The following is a 7,359-nucleotide window of genomic DNA, read 5'->3' as shown; positions in this document are numbered from 1 at the left end:
CTCGATTTTGTTTTCAAGATTTTGGATCATTTTCACTATCATTATTTGGAATTCTTTATCAGGTAGATTCCCTATCTATTCCTATTTTTTTGGTTTGGTGGGCATTTATCCTGATTAGGGTAGAATGCTACTGTATTTGAATATTTTGTTTTGAGGCAAATTTGTGCCTTCAAGTGGAAGCATCAAATACAAACTTTCATTAATACATAAAAACATGAAAGTCACTAAAGGGATCTTGAATGTCTAGATTAGAGACAATATAGTTTCTCTGGGCATGGTTTATGTTATCTAGGAAAAGGGCATAGAGTAAGAAAATGAAAAGACATTTTGTAATTCATGTTTCATTTCTATGACAGGAAATGTTTTTCTCAAGAGTTCAACCCTCTCCTGGGACCAGAAAACAGTCTCCACCCTGCCATGGGGTTGTATATTTGATACAAATGTACAGGAATGAGGAATTTTGAAGAAGCTGGAATTTTACATAACTCAAAGGTTATAAATTATCATCTGTATTATAATTCCTTGACATTTTCAGTGAACATTCAGTAAGTCTCATAGTAAGGAATGCAAATATAGAAATTAGGGACAGTATTGTGCGCTTAAAGTGAGAACCAGAGTGATGGTAGGAAGGTCAGTCACCAGGGAAAGGCAAGTCTGCTCAAGAAGCAATGATTTCATTAAGGCCTCTAGCTACAAATAAGGACAGAAGAGCTACACTGAAATTATTAGTTTGGTTTTCTTCTTTACTACTATTTATAAGAACATAGATTTTTTTCAAGATTGGAAAACTTCAATGCAACATTTAATTATGTGTGGTATCTAAGTAAATTTTTTTTTTAAATTTTATTTTAAACTTTACATAACTGTATTAGTTTTGCCAAATATCAAAATGAATCCACCACAGGTATACATGTGTAAATTTATCCTCTTTTCCCCACTAGCAATATATTTAATTGGTGGCTCAGATGGTAAAGAATCCACTTGCAATGAGGGAGACCTGGGTTCAGTTCCCAGGTTGGGAAGATCCCTGGAGGAGGGCATGGCAACTCACTCCAGTATTCTTTCTTGGAGAATCCCCATGGGCAGAGGAGGCTGGTGAGGTACAGTCTATGGGGTTACAAAGAGTTAGACAGGATTGGGTAACTAAGCACAACAGAGCAAATTATGTTTAATTACTTAGAAATCCAAAGGGATCCCAGATTCTTGGAAAAGTTTATCTGCCTTAAGACTGTCATAAGCAAGAATCTAGACTCCCATGTACCCACAGTAAGAAAAGCTTTCTTATCCTCAGGATTTGCTAGCAGTCTGTTCACTTCTGGTAAAATATCTGACACTCCTTCCTACAACACTCAAATTCTTTCCCTTAATATCTTCTGTGATTAATAAAGGATTAATGTAATCTTTCCCTTAATCATGGTTCATATTAGTTTGTTTTAAACCTTTCTAGAAAATTTTAACGGGTTATGTGCCCTTGACCAAGTTTGGTCATTTCTATAATGTCATGTCCTCACTTAAAACAATTTCCCAAGTGATATTATTACAAGAATTAGAACAGTTTAAGCAAATGGTAAAACAGTTTACTCTTACGCTATTTTTATAGTATATTCTTAACATAACTGATACTTCAGTATTGTTATATGTATATGTCAGTTACGTATGGATATTAATTAAACTGAAGCAGATTAATTGATTCAAATCTTAATTCTATCACATAAGAATTGTGATCTAAACACTTTGCCTCAATTCTCTCATGTGCAAAATGGAGACCAAAGTATTCCCAACAAATGATTATTGGGAGAACTAGGAATATGAATTTATTTATGGCTTTAGGCTTCCCTCATGGCTCAGATGGTAAAGAATCTGCCTGCAATGCAGGAGACCGGGTTTAATTCCTTGGTTGGGAAGGTCCCCTGGAGAAGGGAACAACTACCCACTCCAGTATTCTGGCTTGGAGAGCTCCATGGACAGAGGAACCTGGCAGGCTAAAGTCCATGGGGTTGCAAAGAATTGGACATGACTAAGCAACTTATATGCAGAATATATCAAGAGAAACGCTGGACTGGAAGAAACACAAGCTGGAATCAAGATTGACAGGAGAAATATCAATAACCTCAGATATGCAGATGACACCACCCTTATGGCAGAAAGTGAAGAGGAACTCAAAAGCCTCTTGATGAAAGTGAAAGTGGAGAGTGAAAAAGTTGGCTTAAAGCTCAACATTCAGAAAACGAAGATTATGGCATCTGGTCCCATCACTTCATGGGAAATAGATGGGGAAACAGTGGAAACAGTGTCAGACTTTATTTTTCTGGGCTCCAAAATCACTGCAGATAGTGACTGCGGCCATGAAATTAAAAGACGCTTACTCCTGGGAAGGAAAGTTATGACCAACCTAGATAGCATATTCAAAAGCAGAGACATTACTTTGCCAACAAAGGTTCGTCCAGTCAAGGCTATGGTTTTTCCAGTGGTCATGTATGGATGTGAGAGTTGGACTGTGAAGAAGGTTGAGCGCCAAAGAATTGATGCTTTTGAACTGTGATGTTGGAGAAGACTCTTGAGAATCCCTTGAACTGCAAAGAGATACAACCAGTCCATTCTGAAGGAGATCAGCTCTGGGATTTCTCTGGAAGGAATGATGCTAAAGCTGAAACTCCAGTACTTTGGCCACCTCATGCGAAGAGTTGACTCATTGGAAAAGACTCTGATGCTAGGAGGGATTGGGGGCAAGAGGAGAAGGGGATGACAGAGAATGAGATGGCTGGATGGCATCACCGACTCGATGGACCTGAATTTCGGTGAACTCCTGGAGTTGGTGATGGACAGGGAGGCCTGACGTGCTGCAGTTCATGGGTTAACAGAGTCAGAGATGACTGAGCAACTGATCTGATCTGAAGCAACTTTCACTTTCACTTGTCAATTAGGGGAAAATGTATACATTCAAGTTAAAATGAGATAAAATTAATATTATAGAGGAGTAATTTAAATGTATAAAAGGAATTAAGAAACTCATAAGGGATATTTCACTGTCCTAGGACCAGCAATAGCAGTGATGCTTCCACTCCACATATGAAAGGATCAGGTTTACTTCAGTAAGTACAAATCTTACAGTTATTCAGACAGGCAATCAGATGGGAATCTGTGAAGCAAAGGATCCACCCACTCCAGAGTGATCTTACTAGAGTGAAGCTATTGAAATATTCTCTTCTTACTTTCTTCACTCTTTTTTATATTTTTGCATATCTCTCCAATGACTGAATCCAACTGGAAAAAATATATAATTAAGTCAATCAGTAGCATCCAAGAAGTTTAGATTCCAGCATGGATAAGAGTCTGGGGAATTGATCTGAAAGGATTACATGATTACTTGCATAGAAGCATTGAGAAACATGTGTGGTATATAGTCAATGATATTAATTACCTATTGTTTGCAACCTCTTGCACTAAAATTGTATACATTTATGACTGCTCTTCCATTCTTCATTCTACCTCTATTTAAATGTACAGAAACATTCAGAGTACAAATGATTAACTCTTAAATCATTTCATAACCATCTTTGATAATAGTATGATTTCAATTAAAATAATTTTCCCCTAGATGCTACTAATTTAAAAATAATTAGAAATTAAAAATGATGTAAGATTTCATTTGTGAAAAAGTTTGTACACATTTACAAATCAAAGAAAATGAGAATTTATTGAATTTCCATTTTTCTCTTCAGAAGTTATTATTTAAAATATTTAGCATTATTACATGTAAGGAGAAATACATATAACAGAGAAATAGTAAAATAAATTCAAACTGTCTATGCATTTAGTGTTTTCCCTCATTATGACAGCATTTATAGTTGAGAGGCATTGGTTAGCTGTAAATCTAATACTTCAGAATATTTCTAATATTATATGGAAAGGGAATAGATATTTAGTTCAATATATATATATATATTTTTTTTTTGAAACGAAGATTATGCTTACATTGCTTTTTTCAGAATGGAGATTAACTATGTTTTTATAACTGGTTAAGATAATACTGTGGATTCTAAATGATGTATTTTATTACTAAGATGAGAAATTTAATATAATTAGTGTTTAATTACTTCTAATTTTCACCATTGATGTCTTGCACAGGCAGTTATATTAGATTTTCAAGGCAAACACCAACACTAACATACAAATTGCTATTAAGAATAATTTTACCTTATAATTTTAGGAGGGAAGTTTAACCAATTTTTTATCCCTTTATTACTTTATTTTAGTGCATGTGAATCATTCTTTGAACAATTAATCCTCAACATAGGAGCTTCAAATTGCAACCTTTCAAGAATGTGAACATGAGTTCAGATGTCCAATTATGTAAGTTAGTTCACATGTCTGGAGTACATTGTCATTTATGTGTATCTTCTGCAAGTGACTGTGATTCTATGTACTTTACTGTACAATGCAGTACTGTGGTAAAATATCTTTATTTCAAGCCCTGGATGTCCAGATCAAGCATAAAAACAGCAGTGATGTAGCTGGTACTGAAACAAGCCTGGAACCCGGACATTTTTGCTGCAGGACTGCAAAGTTTGCACCTGGACACACTTTTTGAACTACAAAATAAAAAGAAACTATAATGTGACTAAAAATAACTGTATACATGTGCAATTGGGGCAAGTTCTTGACCAAAAGATATGAAGAAAAAAAAAAAAATGCTATTTCTGAAGAGCCAGGGTCAAAATTAAAACTGGGTGTTGGAAGCAAAAGCAGGGTGCTGCACATGGCCCCCTGCACTCAACACAACTAAAGAGTGGGCAAACCATGTAAGCCATCCCTCCAGCCCAACCCCTGGATACACCCCTCCCCTCACCCCACATAAATAACAAGCTCTCCCAACTTCGACAAGCAAACTAGTGAACCTGTTACTTGTTTTTGCTCCCTCCTGCTGCTGGAGCAGGAAACCAAAATAAGCCTTACCTGAATTTTCTATCTGGCCTCTACTTAATTTCTATTGCTTGGAGAAGGCCAAGAACCTTTGTTGATACCAGTACTACCAGAAATTGAAGACCCAGAGAAAAGAGAGACAAGAAGAAGTAACTGAAAAAACTGAAGTGATTCACGATGCAGGGAATGCCAAGAGGATTTTCTTTATTTGAGGAAGAAAAGGACCTGTATGTAGAATTGTGCAATAATTCAGAATTCAATCCAGTGCTAGTGTCAGTTATGAAGGAAAAAAAAAAAAAAAAGTTACTACCCAGACATCACTGAATCATTATTTCAAGAGGGTAGGTAGAATTGAATCCAGCAGGAAACCAGAACCTGTGTCATCAATGTCAGGCATGAGTAAAATCGCAGCTTGCCTTCTGATTCCCACTGCTGACAGTCCTTCAGCTCTAGCATCTCCTACCTCCTTTCCCTCCTCCCATCAATAACCATTCTTGCCCTTTCACTAGGTTTCAGGCCTTGTATGTCAGCTATAGTACTGTGCTACTGTACTTTTCATGTTACTATAAGATTAAAAATGTTTATTTTTTGGGTTTGCTTGCTTTTTATGTATTTTTTTGTTTGTGAAAAGTATGATAAATAATTAAGATACAGTACTATATAGCTGATTGTGTCAACTGGTTACCTAGGCTAACTTTGTAGGACTTAACAAACAAATCGGACTTTTAAACATCCTCTTGGAAAGGAATTAATTCCTACGTGTGTGCGTATGTGCGTATATGTACATGCTAAGTTGATGGACGTGAGTCTGAGTGAACTCCGGGAGTTGGTGATAGACAGGGAAGCCTGGCCTGCTGCGATTCATGGGGTCTCACAAAGACTCGGGCACGACTGAGCAACTGAACTGAACTGAACTGAACTGAAGTCGCTTCAGTCATGTCCGATTCTTTGTGACCCTATGGACTGCAGCTCTCCAGGCGCCTCTGTCCATGAAGATTCTCTGGGCAAGAATACTAGGTTGGATCGCCATGCCCTTCTCCAGGGAATCGCCCTGATCCTGGGAGCAAATCTTCAACTCTTACCACTAGTGCTACCAGGGGATTGTTCATATGTAGGGGACCGTAATAATAGGTGGATATTATGTGATTTCCTTTTATAGCTATAGAAGTATTAGATTACTGGTGGCATTTACATCCTTGGGAAGTATGAGAGAGAAAATATAAACATAAAATACTGAGCCTTGAGAAATTACAACCTTTAGAGAGTAGATGATGAAGAAGGAACAGCCAAAGTGTCCCAAGAAGGTTATTTATGGACTATTCATTTATGGAAAGCAAAATAATAAACCACACATGATAAAGTGTTGTCAGAATTAGCCAAAAGAAATGAAGGTGGCTCATAAAAGATGTGGTATGATAAACCACATTCAAAAACACTGACAGAATGAAGAAGAGATGACAGAGAGAGTCCATTGATTTTAAAACCTGGAGATTGTTGGTGACATTGATAAAAGGAGGTTTAATGGATTAGCGGGTACAAAGCCAGGTTATATTGTTTTATAAGACGATTTGGAGTTGGCAAAAAATAACACTCAGCAAATTATTAAAAAAGAGATAAAAATTATAGCTATTTAGAGATGTGGAGTTATGGTTTAAGAAAAATTAATTTTGTTCCACCAATATCATTGTATTCATGTGGATAATACAATAGAAGACGAGAACATATGATAGAAATCACTAACAAACTAACTGATCCAAGTCCTTCAGAAGGCATAGGATAAGTCCCTGAGGATAACTGTTATATAGTCTCTTCTCTCTTTTGTCTAGGAGGGAAATAGGACCCACTAGACATAGGAAAGGGGAAAAAAAAAAAAGAAGTGCAGTCAATCAGTGGGTTCTTAAGCTTGTTAGAAACAAGATGAGAATGTTAATTTTAATTTTTTGATTTTAAAAGCTAAGAAATATCTCTGAATTGTAATTTTAGAGGTTTAAGAAAAAACATGCATGCTAAGTCGCTTTACTCATGTTCAACTCTGTGACCCTATGGACTATAGCCTGCCAGCCTCTTCTGTCCAAGGTATTCCCCAGCAAGAATACTAGAGTGGGTTGCAATGACCTCCTCTAGGTGCTCTTCCACACCCAGGGATTACATTCACATTTCTAATGTCTCCTGCACTGGCATGTGGGTTCTTTACCACTAGTGCCACCTGGGAAGACCTTAAGAAAAATGGGGAAGAATAAAACTGTCTTGTTCAGATGTGAAAAAAGGAGCTATATTTAATTGGCTGAATATTTCTGAGATCCAATTTAAATTTCACAATCATGGATTTATATTTAAAAATCTGCTTAACATGGAGTTTTTCATGGATTTATCAATAATTAACTAATTAGGTGTCAGGATAATTTAGTATTAAATTATTCAGGTAACAAGCAATGA

The 7,359-nt window shown here is 36.4% G+C and overlaps 1 long non-coding RNA gene across 1 annotated transcript; it reads left to right on the top strand.

Moving 5' to 3' along the window:
* LOC123328906 lies at positions 1 to 1,411 on the top strand. Its single transcript, XR_006543908.2, has 2 exons — positions 1 to 62; positions 357 to 1,411. It is a non-coding gene; the product is annotated as an uncharacterized LOC123328906 (long non-coding RNA).
* The last annotated feature ends 5,948 nt before the right edge of the window (positions 1,412 to 7,359 follow it).

Source organism: Bubalus bubalis, chromosome 13, assembly GCF_019923935.1.
Source record: "Bubalus bubalis isolate 160015118507 breed Murrah chromosome 13, NDDB_SH_1, whole genome shotgun sequence".
In the NCBI taxonomy this organism is placed as follows: Eukaryota; Metazoa; Chordata; class Mammalia; order Artiodactyla; family Bovidae; genus Bubalus; species Bubalus bubalis.
The sequence above is the reverse complement of the archived record's forward strand: the minus strand, read 5'-3'. Positions and strand labels throughout refer to the sequence as shown.